Genomic DNA, 18,680 nt, shown 5'->3' on the forward strand with positions numbered 1-18,680 from the left:
TTTAATTCCGATGCAATTTCTGTGTTTCGTCGTCAATAAGAAGGTCCCAGGGATACAATAAACCTGAAGTAAGCATAGGAATCTATAACTAGTGTCACAGGTATGGTTCAAAACATAGAGAGTAAGAAGAGTCAGTCTTCTTTTACTTAAGTCGGCATTTCTGTGTTTCATCGGCAATAAGAAGGTCAGAGGGATACAGTAAGCCTGAGGTGAAGCATCGGAATCTGTAATTAGTGTCACAGGAATGGTTCAAAACATAGACTGTAGGAAGAGTCCGTGTTCTTGTACTTAAGTCCTCATTGTGCCCTTTGTATTTAATTCCTACGCACTTTCTGTGTTTCATCGTCAATAAGAAGGTCCAAGGGATACAGTAAACCTGAAGTGAAGCATCGGAATCTATAACTACTGTCACAGGAATGGTTCAAAACATACACAGAAGGAAGAGTCAGTGCTCATGTACTTAAGTCGGCATTGTGCCTTTTGTATTTAATTCCGATGCTATTTCTGTGTTTCATCGTCAATAAGAAGGTCGAAGGGATACAGTAAACCTGAAGTGGAGCATCGGAATCTATAACTAGTGTCACAGGAATGGTTCAAATCGTAGACAGTTGGAAGAGTCAGTTTTCTTGAACTAAAGTCGGCATTGTGCCTCTTCTGTTTAATTCCGATGCAATTTCTGTGTTTCGTCGTCAATAAGGAGGTCCAAGTGATACAGTAAACCTGAAGTGAAGCATCGGAATCTATAACTAGTGTCACAGGAATGGTTAGAAAAATAGACAGTAAGAAGAGTCAGTCTTCTTGTACTTAAGTCGGCATTGTGCCTTTTGTATTTAATTCCGATGAAATTTCTGTGTTTCATCGTCAATAAGAGGGTCAGAGGGATACAGCACACCTGAATTGAAGCATCGAAATCTATAACTAGTGTCACAGGAGAGGTTCAAAACATAGACAGTAAGAAGAGTCAGTCTTCTTGTACTTAAGTCGGCATTGTGCATTTTCTATTTAATTCCGATGCAACTTCCGTGTTTCGTCGTCAATAAGAAGGTCAGAGGGATACATTAATCCTGAAGTGAAGCATCGGATCTATAACTAGTGACAAAGGAATGGTTCAAACATAGACAGTAGGAAGAGTCAGTGTTCTTGTACTTAAGTCGGCATTGTGCCTTTAGTATTTAATTCCGATGCAGTTTCTGTGTTTCGTCGTCAATAAGACGGTCCACAGGATACAGTAAACATATAGTGAGGCATCGGAATCAAAAACTTCTCACACCGGAAGTGTTCAATTCATAGTCAGTAAGAAGAGTCAGTCTTCTTGTACTTAAGTCGGCATTGTGCCTTTTCCATTTAATTCCGATGTAATTTCTGTGTATCGTCGTCAATACGATGGTCTAAGGGACACAGAAAACCTGAAGTGAAGCATCGGAATCTATAACTAGTGGCACTGGAATGGTTCAAAACATAGACAGTAAGAAGAGTCAGTCTTCTTGTACTTAAGTCGGCATTGTGCATTTTTTATATAATTCCGATGAAATTTCACAGTTTCGTCGTCAATAAGAAGGTCCAAGGGATACAGTAAACCTGAAGTGAAGCATCAGAATCTGTAACTAGCGTCACAGGAAAGGTTCAACAAATAGACAGTAAGAAGAGTCAGTCTTCTTGTACTTAAGTCGGCATTGTGACTTTTGTATTTCATTCCGATGCAATTTCTGTGTTTCATCGTCAATAAGAAGGTCTGCGGGATACAGTAAACCTGAAGTGAAGCATCGGAATCTATAACTAGTGTCACAGGAATGGTTCAAAACATAGACAGTAAGAAGAGTCAGTCTTCTTGTACTGAAGTCGGCATTGTGCCTTTTGTATTTAATTCCGATGCAATTACTGTGTTTCATCGTCAATAAAATGGTCAGAGGGAACAGTAAACCTGAAGTAAAGCATCGGAATCTATAACTAGTGTCACAGGAATGGTTCAAAACATAGACCGTAGGAAGAGTCAGGCTTCTTGTACTTAAGTCGGCATTGTGCCGTTTCCATTTAATTCCGATGTAATTTCTGTGTATCGTCGTCAATACGATGGTCTAAGGGACACAGAAAACCTGAAGTGAAGCATCGGAATCTATAACTAGTGGCCCTGGAATGGTTCAAAACATAGACAGTAGGAAGAGCCAGTCTTCTTGTACTAAGTCGGCATTGTGCTATTTTATTTAATTCCGATGCAAATTCATTGTTTCGTCGTCAATAAGAAGGTCCAAAGGAGACAGTAAACCTGAAGTGAAGCATCGGTATCTATAACTTGTGTCACAGGAAAGGTTCAACAAATAGACAGTAAGAAGAGTAATTCGTCTTGAACTTAAGTCGGCATTGTGCCCTTTTATTAAATTCCGATGCAATTTCATTGTTTCGTCGTCAATAAGAAGGTCTAAGGGATACAGTAAACCTGAAGTGAAGCATCAGAATCTTTAACTAGTGTCACAGGAAAGGTTCAACAAATAGACAGTAAGAAGAGTCAGTCTTCTTGTACTTAAGTCGACATTGTGCCTTTTGTATTTAATTCCGATGAAGTTTCTGTGTTTCATCGTCAATAAGAAGGTCAGAGGGATACAGTACACCTGAAGTGAAGCATCGAAATCTATAACTAGTGTCACAGGAATGGTTCAAAACATAGACACTAGGAAGAGTCAGTCTTCTTGTACTTAAGTCGGCATTGTGCCTTTTCTATTTAATTCCGATGCAATTTCTGTGTTTCGTCGTCAATAAGACGGTCCTAGGGATACAGTAAACATATAGTGAAGCATCGGAATGAAAAAATGGTCACACAGGAAATGTTCAAAACATAATCATTAAGAGGAGTCAGTCTTCTTGTACTTAAGTCGGCATTGTGCCTTTTTTATTTAATTCCGATGCAATTTCATTGTTTCTTCGTCAATAAGAAGGTCCAAGAGATACAGTAAACCTGAAGTGAAGCATCGGAATCTATAACTAGTGTCACAGGAAAGGTTAAACAAATAGACAGTAAGAAGAATCAGTCTTCTTGTACTTAAGTCGGCATTGTGGCTTTTGTATTTAATTTCGATGCAATTTCTGTGTTTCATCGTCAATAAGAAAGTCAGAGGGATACAGTAAACCTGAAGTAAAGCATCGGACTCTATAACTTGTGTCACAGGAATGGTTCAAACAAAGACAGTAGGAAGAGTCGGGCTTCTTGTACTTAAGTCGGCATTGTGCCTTTTCCATTTCATTCCGATGCAATTTCTGTGTTTCGTCGTCAATACGAAGGTCCAAGGGATACAGTAAACATCAAGTGAAGCATTGGAATCTATAACTAGTGTCACAGGAATGGTTCAAATCATAGACAGCAAGAAGAGTTAGTCTTCTTGTACTTAAGTCGGCATTGTGCCTTTTCTATATAATTCCGATGCAATTTCTGTGTTTCATCGTCAATAAGAATGTCAGAGGGATACAGTAAACCTCAAGTGAAGTATCGGAATCTATAACCAGTGTCACAGGAATGGTTCATATCATAGACAGTAAGAAGAGTCTGTCTTCTTGTACTTAAGTCGGCATTATGCCTTTTGTATTTAATTCCGATGCAATCTCTGTGTTTCATCGTCAATGAGAAGGTCAGATGGTTACAGTAAACCTGAGGTGAGGCATCGGAATCTATAACTAGTGTCACAGGAATGGTTCAAAACATAGACAGTAAGAAAACTCAGTCTTCTTGTACTTAAGTCGGCAGGGTGCCTTTTGTATTTAATTCCGATGCAATTTCTGTGTTTCATCGTCAATAAAAAGGTGAGAGGGTTTCAGTAAACCTGAAGTGAAGCATCGGAATCTATAACTAGTGTCACAGGTATGGTTCAAAACATAGACAGTAGGAAGAGTCAGTCTTCTTGTACTTAAGTCGGCATTGTGCCTTTTCTATTTAATTCCGATGCAATTTCTGTGTTTCGTCGTCAATAAGAAGGTCCCAGGGATACAGTAAACCTGAAGTAAGCATAGGAATCTATAACTAGTGTCACAGGAATGGTTCAAAACATAGACAGTAAGAAGAGTCAGTCTTCATGTACGTAAGTCGTCATTGTGCTTTTTCTATTTAATTCCGATGCAATTTCTGTGTTTCATCGTCAATAAGAATGTGAGAGGGATACAGTAAACCTGAAGTGAAGCATCGGAATTTATAACTAGTGTCACAGGAATAGTTCAAAACATAGACAGTGGGAAGAGAAATTCTTCTTTTACTTATGTCGACATTGTGCTTTTCTATTTAATTAAGATGCAATATCTGTGTTTCGTCGTCAATAAGATGTTCCAAGGGATACAGTAAACGTGAAGTGAAGCATCGGAATCTATAACTAGTGTTTCAGGAAAGGTTCAGAACATAGACAGTAAGAAGAGTCAGTCTTCTTGTACTTAAGTCGGCATTGTGCCTTTTGTATTTAATTCCGATGCAACTTCTGTGTTTCATCTTCAATAAGAAGGTCCAAGGGATACAGTAAACCGGAAGTGAAGCATCGGAATCTATAACTAGTGTCACAGGAATGGTTAGAAAAATAGACAGTAAGAAGAGTCAGTCTTCTTGTACTTAAGTCGGCATTGTGCCTTTTGTATTTAATTCCGATGAAATTTCTGTGTTTCATCGTCAATAAGAGGGTCAGAGGGATACAGCACACCTGAATTGAAGCATCGAAATCTATAACTAGTGTCACAGGAATGGTTCAAAACATAGACGGTAGGAAGAGTCAGTCTTCTTGTACTTAAGTCGGCATTGTGACTTTTGTATTTCATTCCGATGCAATTTCTGTGTTTCATCGTCAATAAGAAGGTCTGAGGGATACAGTAAACCTGAAGTGAAGCATCGGAATCTATAACTAGTGTCACAGGAATGGTTCAAAACATAGACAGTAAGAAGAGTCAGTCTTCTTGTACTGATGTCGGCATTGTGCATTTTGTATTTAATTCCGATGCAATTACTGCGTTTCATCGTCAATAAGAAGGTCAGAGGGAACAGTAAACCTGAAGTAAAGCATCGGAATCTATAACTAGTGTCACAGGAATAGTTCAAAACATAGACCGTAGGAAGAGTCAGGCTTCTTGTACTTAAGTCGGCATTGTGCCGTTTCCATTTAATTCCGATGTAATTTCTGTGTATCGTCGTCAATACGATGGTCTAAGGGACACAGAGAACCTGAAGTGAAGCATCGGAATGTGTAACTAGTGTCACAGGAATGGTTCAAAACATAGACAGTAAGCAGAGTCAGTTTTCTTGTACTTAAGTTGCCATTGTGCCTTTTCTATTCAATTGCGATGCAATTTCTTTGTTTCGTCGTCAATAACAAGATCCAAGGGATACAGTAAACCTGAAGTGAAGCATCGGAATCTAAAACCAATCTGACAGGAAAGTTTCAAAACATAGACAGTAAGAAGAGCCAGTCTTCTTGTACTTGAGTCGGCATTGTGCCTTTTGTATTTAATTCCGATGCAATTTCTGTGTTTCATCGTCAATAAGAAGGTCAGAGAGATACAGTATACCTAAAGTGAAGCATCTGAACCTTAACTAGTGTCACAGGAATAGTTCAAAACATACACAGTAAGAAGAGTCAGTTTTCTTGTACTTAAGTCCGCATTGCGCCTTTTCTATTTAATTCCGATGCAATTTCTGTGTTTCATCGTTAATAAGGAGGTCCAAGGGATACAGTAAACATATAGTGAAGCATCGGAATCTAAAACCGGTCTAACAGGAAATGTTCAAAACATACTCAGTAAGAAGAGTCAGTCTTCTTGTACTTACGTCGGCATTGTGCCTTTTGTATTTAATTCCGATGCTATTTCTATGTTTAATCGTCAATAAGAAGGTCCAAAAGATACAGTAAACATATAGTGAAGCATCGGAATCTAAAACCGGTCTAACAGGAAATGTTCAAAACATACTCAGTAAGAAGAGTCAGTCTTCTCGTACTTAAGTCGGCGTTGTGCATTTTTGTATTAAATTCCGATGCAATGTCTGTGTTTCATCGTCAATGAGATGGTCCTAGGGATACAGTAAACATATAGTGAAGCATCAGAATCTAAACTGGTCTCACAGGATATGTTCAAAACGTAGTCAGTAAGAAGAGTCAGTCTTCTTGTATTTAAGTCGGCATTGTGCCTTTTGTATTTAATTCCGATGCAATTTCTGAGTTTCATCGTCAATAAGAAGGTCCAGAGGATACAGTAATCCTGAAGTGAAGCATCGGAATCTAAAACTGGTCTCACAGGAAAGGTTCAAATCATAGAATGTAAGAAGAGTTAGTTTTCTTTTACTTAAGACTGCATTGTGCATTTTCTATTTAATTCTGATTCAAATTCTGTGTTTCGTCGTCAATACGAAGGTCCAAGGGATACAGTAAACCTGAAGTGAAGCATTGGAATCTAAAACCGGTCTCACAGGAAAGCTTCAAAACATAGACAGTAAGAAGAGCCAGTCTTCTTGTACTTGAGTCGGCAATGTGCCTTTTGTATTTAATTCCGATGCAATTTCTGTGTGTCATCGACAATAAGAAGGTCAGAGGGATACAGTAAACCTGAAGTGAAGCATCAGAATCTATGGCTAGTGTCACAGGAATGGTTCAAAATATAGTCAGTAAGAAGAGACAGTTTTCTTGTACTTAAGTCGACATTGTGCCTTTTGTATTTAATTCCGATGCAGTTTCTGTGTTTCGTCGTCAATAAGACGGTCCAAGGGATACAGTAAACATATAGTGAGGCATCGGAATCAAAAACTGGTCGCACAGGAAGTGTTCAAATCATAAGCAGTAAGAAGAGTCAGTCCTCTTGTACTTAAGTCGGCATTGTGCCTTTTCCATTTAATTCCGATGTAATTTCTGTGTATCGTCGTCAATACGAAGGTCCAAGGGACACAGAAAACCGGAAGTGAAGCATCGGAATCTATAACTAGTGGCACAGGAATGGTTCAAAACATAGACAGTAGGAAGAGTCAGTCTTCTTGTACTTAAGTCGGCATTGTGCATTTTTTATTTTATTCCGATGAAATTACACAGTTTCGTCGTCAATAAGAAGGTCCAAGGGATACAGTAAACCTGAAGTGAAGCATCAGAATCTAAAACTAGTGTCACAGGAAAGGTTCAACAAATAGACAGTAAGAAGAGTCAGTCTTCTTGTACTTAAGTCGGCATTGTGACTTTTGTATTTCATTCCGATGCAATTTCTGTGTTTCATCGTCAATAAGAAGGTCTGAGGGATACAGTAAACCTGAAGTGAAGCATCGGAATCTATAACTAGTGTCACAGGAAAGGTTCAAATCATAGACAGTAGGAAGAGTCAGACTTCTTGTACTTAATTCGGCATTGTGCCTTTTGTATTTAATTCCGATGCAATTTCTGTGTGTCATCGACAATAAGAAGGTCAGAGGGATACAGTAAACCTGAAGTGAAGCATCAGAATCTATGGCTAGTGTCACAGGAATGGTTCAAAATATAGTCAGTAAGAAGAGACAGTTTTCTTGTACTTAAGTCGGCATTGTGCCTTTTATATTTAATTCCGATGCAACTTCCGTGTTTCGTCGTCAATAAGAAGGTCAGAGGGATACAGTAAACCTGAGGTAAGCATCGGAATCTATAACTAGTGACAAAGGAATGGTTCAAACATAGACAGTAGGAAGAGTCAGTGTTCTTGTACTTAAGTCGGCATTGTGCCTTTTGTATTTAATTCCGATGCAGTTTCTGTGTTTCGTCGTCAATAAGACGGTCCAAGGGATACAGTAAACATATAGTGAAGCATCGGAATCAAAAATTGGTCACACAGGAAATGTTCAAAACATAGTCAGTAAGAAAAATCAGTCTTCTTGCACTTTAGTCGGCATTGTGCCTTTTCTATTTAATTCCGATGCAATTTCTGTGTTTTATCGTCAACATGAATGTCAGAGGGATACATTAAACCTGAAGTGTTGCATCGGAATCTATAACTAGTGTCACAGGAATGGTTCAAAACATAGACAGTAAGAAGAGTCAGTCTTCTTGTACTTAAGTCGGCATTGTGCATTTTTTATTTAATTCCGATGCAATTTCACAGTTTCGTCGTCAATAGGAAGGTCCAAGGGATACAGTAAACCTGAAGTGAAGCATCGGAAACTATAACTAGTGTCACAGGAAAGGTTCAAAACATAGACAGTAAGAAGTGTCAGTCTTCTTGTATTTAAGTCGGGATTGTGACTTTTGTATTTAATTCCGATGCAATTTCTGTGTTTCATCGTCAATAAGAAGGTCTGAGGGATACAGTAAACCTCAAGTGAAGCATCGGAATATATAACCAGTGTCACAGGAATGGTTCATATCATAGACAGTAAGAAGAGTCTGTCTTCTTGTACTTACGTCGGCATTATGCCTTTTGTATTTAATTCCGATGCAATCTCTGTGTTTCATCGTCAATGAGAAGGTCAGATGGTTACAGTAAACCTGAGGTGAGGCTTCGGAATATGTAACTAGTGTCACAGGAAAGGTTCAAAACATAGACAGTAAGAAAAGTCAGTCTTCTTGTACTTAAGTCGGCAGGGTGCATTTTGTATTTAATTCCGATGCAATTTCTGTGTTTCATCGTGAATAAGAGGGTCAGAGGGATTCAGTAAACCTGAAGGGAAGCATCGGAATCTATAACTAGTGTCACAGGAATGGTTCAAAACATAGACAGTAGGAAAAGTCAGTCTTCTTGTACTTAAGTCGGCATTGTGCCTTTTCTATTTAATTCCGATGCAATTTCTGTGTTTCGTCGTCAATAAGAAGGTCCCAGGGATACAATAAACCTGAAGTAAGCATAGGAATCTATAACTAGTGTCACAGGTATGGTTCAAAACATAGAGAGTAAGAAGAGTCAGTCTTCTTTTACTTAAGTCGGCATTTCTGTGTTTCATCGGCAATAAGAAGGTCAGAGGGATACAGTAAGCCTGAGGTGAAGCATCGGAATCTGTAATTAGTGTCACAGGAATGGTTCAAAACATAGACTGTAGGAAGAGTCCGTGTTCTTGTACTTAAGTCCTCATTGTGCCCTTTGTATTTAATTCCTATGCACTTTCTGTGTTTCATCGTCAATAAGAAGGTCCAAGGGATACAGTAAACCTGAAGTGAAGCATCGGAATCTATAACTACTGTCACAGGAATGGTTCAATACATACACAGAAGGAAGAGTCAGTGCTCATGTACTTAAGTCGGCATTGTGCCTTTTGTATTTAATTCCGATGCTATTTCTGTGTTTCATCGTCAATAAGAAGGTCGAAGGGATACAGTAAACCTGAAGTGGAGCATCGGAATCTATAACTAGTGTCACAGGAATGGTTCAAATCGTAGACAGTTGGAAGAGTCAGTTTTCTTGAACTAAAGTCGGCATTGTGCCTCTTCTGTTTAATTCCGATGCAATTTCTGTGTTTCGTCGTCAATAAGGAGGTCCAAGTGATACAGTAAACCTGAAGTGAAGCATCGGAATCTATAACTAGTGTCACAGGAATGGTTAGAAAAATAGACAGTAAGAAGAGTCAGTCTTCTTGTACTTAAGTCGGCATTGTGCCTTTTGTATTTAATTCCGATGAAATTTCTGTGTTTCATCGTCAATAAGAGGGTCAGAGGGATACAGCACACCTGAATTGAAGCATCGAAATCTATAACTAGTGTCACAGGAGAGGTTCAAAACATAGACAGTAAGAAGAGTCAGTCTTCTTGTACTTAAGTCGGCATTGTGCATTTTCTATTTAATTCCGATGCAACTTCCGTGTTTCGTCGTCAATAAGAAGGTCAGAGGGATACATTAATCCTGAAGTGAAGCATCGGATCTATAACTAGTGACAAAGGAATGGTTCAAACATAGACAGTAGGAAGAGTCAGTGTTCTTGTACTTAAGTCGGCATTGTGCCTTTTGTATTTAATTCCGATGCAGTTTCTGTGTTTCGTCGTCAATAAGACGGTCCACAGGATACAGTAAACATATAGTGAGGCATCGGAATCAAAAACTTCTCACACCGGAAGTGTTCAATTCATAGTCAGTAAGAAGAGTCAGTCTTCTTGTACTTAAGTCGGCATTGTGCCTTTTCCATTTAATTCCGATGTAATTTCTGTGTATCGTCGTCAATACGATGGTCTAAGGGACACAGAAAACCTGAAGTGAAGCATCGGAATCTATAACTAGTGGCACTGGAATGGTTCAAAACATAGACAGTAAGAAGAGTCAGTCTTCTTGTACTTAAGTCGGCATTGTGCATTTTTTATATAATTCCGATGAAATTTCACAGTTTCGTCGTCAATAAGAAGGTCCAAGGGATACAGTAAACCTGAAGTGAAGCATCAGAATCTGTAACTAGTGTCACAGGAAAGGTTCAACAAATAGACAGTAAGAAGAGTCAGTCTTCTTGTACTTAAGTCGGCATTGTGACTTTTGTATTTCATTCCGATGCAATTTCTGTGTTTCATCGTCAATAAGAAGGTCTGAGGGATACAGTAAACCTGAAGTGAAGCATCGGAATCTATAACTAGTGTCACAGGAATGGTTCAAAACATAGACAGTAAGAAGAGTCAGTCTTCTTGTACTGAAGTCGGCATTGTGCCTTTTGTATTTAATTCCGATGCAATTACTGTGTTTCATCGTCAATAAAATGGTCAGAGGGAACAGTAAACCTGAAGTAAAGCATCGGAATCTATAACTAGTGTCACAGGAATGGTTCAAAACATAGACCGTAGGAAGAGTCAGGCTTCTTGTACTTAAGTCGGCATTGTGCCGTTTCCATTTAATTCCGATGTAATTTCTGTGTATCGTCGTCAATACGATGGTCTAAGGGGCACAGAAAACCTGAAGTGAAGCATCGGAATCTATAACTAGTGGCCCTGGAATGGTTCAAAACATAGACAGTAGGAAGAGCCAGTCTTCTTGTACTAAGTCGGCATTGTGCTATTTTATTTAATTCCGATGCAAATTCATTGTTTCGTCGTCAATAAGAAGGTCCAAAGGAGACAGTAAACCTGAAGTGAAGCATCGGAATCTATAACTTGTGTCACAGGAAAGGTTCAACAAATAAACAGTAAGAAGAGTAATTCGTCTTGAACTTAAGTCGGCATTGTGCCCTTTTATTTAATTCCGATGCAATTTCATTGTTTCGTCGTCAATAAGAAGGTCTAAGGGATACAGTAAACCTGAAGTGAAGCATCAGAATCTTTAACTAGTGTCACAGGAAAGGTTCAACAAATAGACAGTAAGAAGAGTCAGTCTTCTTGTACTTAAGTCGACATTGTGCCTTTTGTATTTAATTCCGATGAAGTTTCTGTGTTTCATCGTCAATAAGAAGGTCAGAGGGATACAGTACACCTGAAGTGAAGCATCGAAATCTATAACTAGTGTCACAGGAATGGTTCAAAACATAGACACTAGGAAGAGTCAGTCTTCTTGTACTTAAGTCGGCATTGTGCCTTTTCTATTTAATTCCGATGCAATTTCTGTGTTTCGTCGTCAATAAGACGGTCCTAGGGATACAGTAAACATATAGTGAAGCATCGGAATGAAAAAATGGTCACACAGGAAATGTTCAAAACATAATCATTAAGAAGAGTCAGTCTTCTTGTACTTAAGTCGGCATTGTGCCTTTTTTATTTAATTCCGATGCAATTTCATTGTTTCATCGTCAATAAGAAGGTCCAAGAGATACAGTAAACCTGAAGTGAAGCATCGGAATCTATAACTAGTGTCACAGGAAAGGTTAAACAAATAGACAGTAAGAAGAATCAGTCTTCTTGTACTTAAGTCGGCATTGTGGCTTTTGTATTTAATTTCGATGCAATTTCTGTGTTTCATCGTCAATAAGAAAGTCAGAGGGATACAGTAAACCTGAAGTAAAGCATCGGACTCTATAACTTGTGTCACAGGAATGGTTCAAACAAAGACAGTAGGAAGAGTCAGGCTTCTTGTACTTAAGTCGGCATTGTGCCTTTTCCATTTCATTCCGATGCAATTTCTGTGTTTCGTCGTCAATACGAAGGTCCAAGGGATACAGTAAACATCAAGTGAAGCATTGGAATCTATAACTAGTGTCACAGGAATGGTTCAAATCATAGACAGCAAGAAGAGTTAGTCTTCTTGTACTTAAGTCGGCATTGTGCCTTTTCTATTTAATTCCGATGCAATTTCTGTGTTTCATCGTCAATAAGAATGTCAGAGGGATACAGTAAACCTCAAGTGAAGTATCGGAATCTATAACCAGTGTCACAGGAATGGTTCATATCATAGACAGTAAGAAGAGTCTGTCTTCTTGTACTTAAGTCGGCATTATGCCTTTTGTATTTAATTCCGATGCAATCTCTGTGTTTCATCGTCAATGAGAAGGTCAGATGGTTACAGTAAACCTGAGGTGAGGCATCGGAATCTATAACTAGTGTCACAGGAATGGTTCAAAACATAGACAGTAAGAAAACTCAGTCTTCTTGTACTTAAGTCGGCAGGGTGCCTTTTGTATTTAATTCCGATGCAATTTCTGTGTTTCATCGTCAATAAAAAGGTGAGAGGGTTTCAGTAAACCTGAAGTGAAGCATCGGAATCTATAACTAGTGTCACAGGTATGGTTCAAAACATAGACAGTAGGAAGAGTCAGTCTTCTTGTACTTAAGTCGGCATTGTGCCTTTTCTATTTAATTCCGATGCAATTTCTGTGTTTCGTCGTCAATAAGAAGGTCCCAGGGATACAGTAAACCTGAAGTAAGCATAGGAATCTATAACTAGTGTCACAGGAATGGTTCAAAACATAGACAGTAAGAAGAGTCAGTCTTCATGTACGTAAGTCGTCATTGTGCTTTTTCTATTTAATTCCGATGCAATTTCTGTGTTTCATCGTCAATAAGAATGTGAGAGGGATACAGTAAACCTGAAGTGAAGCATCGGAATTTATAACTAGTGTCACAGGAATAGTTCAAAACATAGACAGTGGGAAGAGAAATTCTTCTTTTACTTATGTCGGCATTGTGCTTTTCTATTTAATTAAGATGCAATATCTGTGTTTCGTCGTCAATAAGATGGTCCAAGGGATACAGTAAACGTGAAGTGAAGCATCGGAATCTATAACTAGTGTTTCAGGAAAGGTTCAGAACATAGACAGTAAGAAGAGTCAGTCTTCTTGTACTTAAGTCGGCATTGTGCCTTTTGTATTTAATTCCGATGCAACTTCTGTGTTTCATCTTCAATAAGAAGGTCCAAGGGATACAGTAAACCGGAAGTGAAGCATCGGAATCTATAACTAGTGTCACAGGAATGGTTAGAAAAATAGACAGTAAGAAGAGTCAGTCTTCTTGTACTTAAGTCGGCATTGTGCCTTTTGTATTTAATTCCGATGAAATTTCTGTGTTTCATCGTCAATAAGAGGGTCAGAGGGATACAGCACACCTGAATTGAAGCATCGAAATCTATAACTAGTGTCACAGGAATGGTTCAAAACATAGACGGTAAGAAGAGTCAGTCTTCTTGTACTTAAGTCGGCATTGTGACTTTTGTATTTCATTCCGATGCAATTTCTGTGTTTCATCGTCAATAAGAACGTCTGAGGGATACAGTAAACCTGAAGTGAAGCATCGGAATCTATAACTAGTGTCACAGGAATGGTTCAAAACATAGACAGTAAGAAGAGTCAGTCTTCTTGTACTGATGTCGGCATTGTGCATTTTGTATTTAATTCCGATGCAATTACTGCGTTTCATCGTCAATAAGAAGGTCAGAGGGAACAGTAAACCTGAAGTAAAGCATCGGAATCTATAACTAGTGTCACAGGAATAGTTCAAAACATAGACCGTAGGAAGAGTCAGGCTTCTTGTACTTAAGTCGGCATTGTGCCGTTTCCATTTAATTCCGATGTAATTTCTGTGTATCGTCGTCAATACGATGGTCTAAGGGACACAGAGAACCTGAAGTGAAGCATCGGAATGTGTAACTAGTGTCTCAGGAATGGTTCAAAACATAGACAGTAAGCAGAGTCAGTTTTCTTGTACTTAAGTTGCCATTGTGCCTTTTCTATTCAATTGCGATGCAATTTCTTTGTTTCGTCGTCAATAACAAGATCCAAGGGATACAGTAAACCTGAAGTGAAGCATCGGAATCTAAAACCAATCTGACAGGAAAGTTTCAAAACATAGACAGTAAGAAGAGCCAGTCTTCTTGTACTTGAGTCGGCATTGTGCCTTTTGTATTTAATTCCGATGCAATTTCTGTGTTTCATCGTCAATAAGAAGGTCAGAGAGATACAGTATACCTAAAGTGAAGCATCTGAACCTTAACTAGCGTCACAGGAATAGTTCAAAACATACACAGTAAGAAGAGTCAGTTTTCTTGTACTTAAGTCCGCATTGTGACTTTTGTATTTCATTCCGATGCAATTTCTGTGTTTCATCGTCAATAAGAAGGTCCAAAAGATACAGTAAACATATAGTGAAGCATCGGAATCTAAAACCGGTCTAACAGGAAATGTTCAAAACATACTCAGTAAGAAGAGTCAGTCTTCTCGTACTTAAGTCGGCGTTGTGCATTTTTGTATTAAATTCCGATGCAATGTCTGTGTTTCATCGTCAATGAGATGGTCCTAGGGATACAGTAAACATATAGTGAAGCATCAGAATCTAAACTGGTCTCACAGGATATGTTCAAAACGTAGTCAGTAAGAAGAGTCAGTCTTCTTGTATTTAAGTCGGCATTGTGCCTTTTGTATTTAATTCCGATGCAATTTCTGAGTTTCATCGTCAATAAGAAGGTCCAGAGGATACAGTAATCCTGAAGTGAAGCATCGGAATCTAAAACTGGTCTCACAGGAAAGGTTCAAATCATAGAATGTAAGAAGAGTTAGTTTTCTTTTACTTAAGACTGCATTGTGCATTTTCTATTTAATTCTGATTCAAATTCTGTGTTTCGTCGTCAATACGAAGGTCCAAGGGATACAGTAAACCTGAAGTGAAGCATTGGAATCTAAAACCGGTCTCACAGGAAAGCTTCAAAACATAGACAGTAAGAAGAGCCAGTCTTCTTGTACTTGAGTCGGCAATGTGCCTTTTGTATTTAATTCCGATGCAATTTCTGTGTGTCATCGACAATAAGAAGGTCAGAGGGATACAGTAAACCTGAAGTGAAGCATCGGAATCTATGGCTAGTGTCACAGGAATGGTTCAAAATATAGTCAGTAAGAAGAGACAGTTTTCTTGTACTTAAGTTGACATTGTGCCTTTTGTATTTAATTCCGATGCAGTTTCTGTGTTTCGTCGTCAATAAGACGGTCCAAGGGATACAGTAAACATATAGTGAGGCATCGGAATCAAAAACTGGTCGCACAGGAAGTGTTCAAATCATAAGCAGTAAGAAGAGTCAGTCCTCTTGTACTTAAGTCGGCATTGTGCCTTTTCCATTTAATTCCGATGTAATTTCTGTGTATCGTCGTCAATACGAAGGTCCAAGGGACACAGAAAACCGGAAGTGAAGCATCGGAATCTATAACTAGTGGCACAGGAATGGTTCAAAACATAGACAGTAGGAAGAGTCAGTCTTCTTGTACTTAAGTCGGCATTGTGCATTTTTTATTTTATTCCGATGAAATTACACAGTTTCGTCGTCAATAAGAAGGTCCAAGGGATACAGTAAACCTGAAGTGAAGCATCAGAATCTAAAACTAGTGTCACAGGAAAGGTTCAACAAATAGACAGTAAGAAGAGTCAGTCTTCTTGTACTTAAGTCGGCATTGTGACTTTTGTATTTCATTCCGATGCAATTTCTGTGTTTCATCGTCAATAAGAAGGTCTGAGGGATACAGTAAACCTGAAGTGAAGCATCGGAATCTGTAACTAGTGTCACAGGAAAGGTTCAAATCATAGACAGTAGGAAGAGTCAGTCTTCTTGTACTTAATTCGGCATTGTGCCTTTTGTATTTAGTTCCGATGCAATTTCTGTGTTTCATCGACAATAAGAAGGTCAGAGGGATCCAGTAAACCTGAATTGAAGCATCGGAATCTATAACTAGTGTCACAGGTACGGTTCAAAACATAGACAGTAAGAAGAGTCAGTTTTCTTGTACTTAAGTCGGCATTGTGCCTTTTATATTTTATTCCGATGCAACTTCCGTGTTTCGTCGTCAATAAGAAGGTCAGAGGGATACAGTAAACCTGAGGTAAGCATCGGAATCTATAACTAGTGACAAAGGAATGGTTCAAACATAGACAGTAGGAAGAGTCAGTGTTCTTGTACTTAAGTCGGCATTGTGCCTTTTGTATTTAATTCCGATGCAGTTTCTGTGTTTCGTCGTCAATAAGACGGTCCAAGGGATACAGTAAACATATAGTGAAGCATCGGAATCAAAAATTGGTCACACAGGAAATGTTCAAAACATAGTCAGTAAGAAAAATCAGTCTTCTTGCACTTTAGTCGGCATTGTGCCTTTTCTATTTAATTCCGATGCAATTTCTGTGTTTTATCGTCAACATGAATGTCAGAGGGATACATTAAACCTGAAGTGTTGCATCGGAATCTATAACTAGTGTCACAGGAATGGTTCAAAACATAGACAGTAAGAAGAGTCAGTCTTCTTGTACTTAAGTCGGCATTGTGCATTTTTTATTTAATTCCGATGCAATTTCACAGTTTCGTCGTCAATAGGAAGGTCCAAGGGATACAGTAAACCTGAAGTGAAGCATCGGAAACTATAACTAGTGTCACAGGAAAGGTTCAACAAAGAGACAGTAAGAAGTGTCAGTCTTCTTGTATTTAAGTCGTGATTGTGACTTTTGTATTTAATTCCGTTGCAATTTCTGTGTTTCATCGTCAATAAGAAGGTCTGAGGGATACAGTAAACCTCAAGTGAAGCATCGGAATATATAACCAGTGTCACAGGAATGGTTCATATCATAGACAGTAAGAAGAGTCTGTCTTCTTGTACTTACGTCGGCATTATGCCTTTTGTATTTAATTCCGATGCAATCTCTGTGTTTCATCGTCAATGAGAAGGTCAGATGGTTACAGTAAACCTGAGGTGAGGCTTCGGAATATGTAACTAGTGTCACAGGAAAGGTTCAAAACATAGACAGTAAGAAAAGTCAGTCTTCTTGTACTTAAGTCGGCAGGGTGCATTTTGTATTTAATTCCGATGCAATTTCTGTGTTTCATCGTGAATAAGAGGGTCAGAGGGATTCAGTAAACCTGAAGGGAAGCATCGGAATCTATAACAAGTGTCACAGGAATGGTTCAAAACATAGACAGTAGGAAAAGTCAGTCTTCTTGTACTTAAGTCGGCATTGTGCCTTTTCTATTTAATTCCGATGCAATTTCTGTGTTTCGTCGTCAATAAGAAGGTCCCAGGGATACAATAAACCTGAAGTAAGCATAGGAATCTATAACTAGTGTCACAGGTATGGTTCAAAACATAGAGAGTAAGAAGAGTCAGTCTTCTTTTACTTAAGTCGGCATTTCTGTGTTTCATCGGCAATAAGAAGGTCAGAGGGATACAGTAAGCCTGAGGTGAAGCATCGGAATCTGTAATTAGTGTCACAGGAATGGTTCAAAACATAGACTGTAGGAAGAGTCCGTGTTCTTGTACTTAAGTCCTCATTGTGCCCTTTGTATTTAATTCCTATGCACTTTCTGTGTTTCATCGTCAATAAGAAGGTCCAAGGGATACAGTAAACCTGAAGTGAAGCATCGGAATCTATAACTACTGTCACAGGAATGGTTCAAAACATACACAGAAGGAAGAGTCAGTGCTCATGTACTTAAGTCGGCATTGTGCCTTTTGTATTTAATTCCGATGCTATTTCTGTGTTTCATCGTCAATAAGAAGGTCGAAGGGATACAGTAAACCTGAAGTGGAGCATCGGAATCTATAACTAGTGTCACAGGAATGGTTCAAATCGTAGACAGTTGGAAGAGTCAGTTTTCTTGAACTAAAGTCGGCATTGTGCCTCTTCTGTTTAATTCCGATGCAATTTCTGTGTTTCGTCGTCAATAAGGAGGTCCAAGTGATACAGTAAACCTGAAGTGAAGCATCGGAATCTATAACTAGTGTCACAGGAATGGTTAGAAAAATAGACAGTAAGAAGAGTCAGTCTTCTTGTACTTAAGTCGGCATTGTGCCTTTTGTATTTAATTCCGATGAAATTTCTGTGTTTCATCTTCAATAAGAGGGTCAGAGGGATACAGCACACCTGAATTGAAGCATCGAAATCTATAACTAGTGTCACAGGAGAGGTTCAAAACATAGACAGTAAGAAGAGTCAGTCTTCTTGTACTTAAGTCGGCATTGTGCATTTTCTATTTAATTCCGATGCAACTTCCGTGTTTCGTCGTCAATAAGAAGGTCAGAGGGATACATTAATCCTGAAGTGAAGCATCGGATCTACAACTAGTGACAAAGGAATGGTTCAAACATAGACAGTAGGAAGAGTCAGTGTTCTTGTACTTAAGTCGGCATTGTGCCTTTTGTATTTAATTCCGATGCAGTTTCTGTGTTTCGTCGTCAATAAGACGGTCCACAGGATACAGTAAACATATAGTGAGGCATCGGAATCAAAAACTTCTCACACCGGAAGTGTTCAATTCATAGTCAGTAAGAAGAGTCAGTCTTCTTGTACTTAAGTCGGCATTGTGCCTTTTCCATTTAATTCCGATGTAATTTCTGTGTATCGTCGTCAATACGATGGTCTAAGGGA

This window comes from Schistocerca piceifrons, chromosome 4, assembly GCF_021461385.2.
Source record: "Schistocerca piceifrons isolate TAMUIC-IGC-003096 chromosome 4, iqSchPice1.1, whole genome shotgun sequence".
Classification (NCBI taxonomy): Eukaryota; Metazoa; Arthropoda; class Insecta; order Orthoptera; family Acrididae; genus Schistocerca; species Schistocerca piceifrons.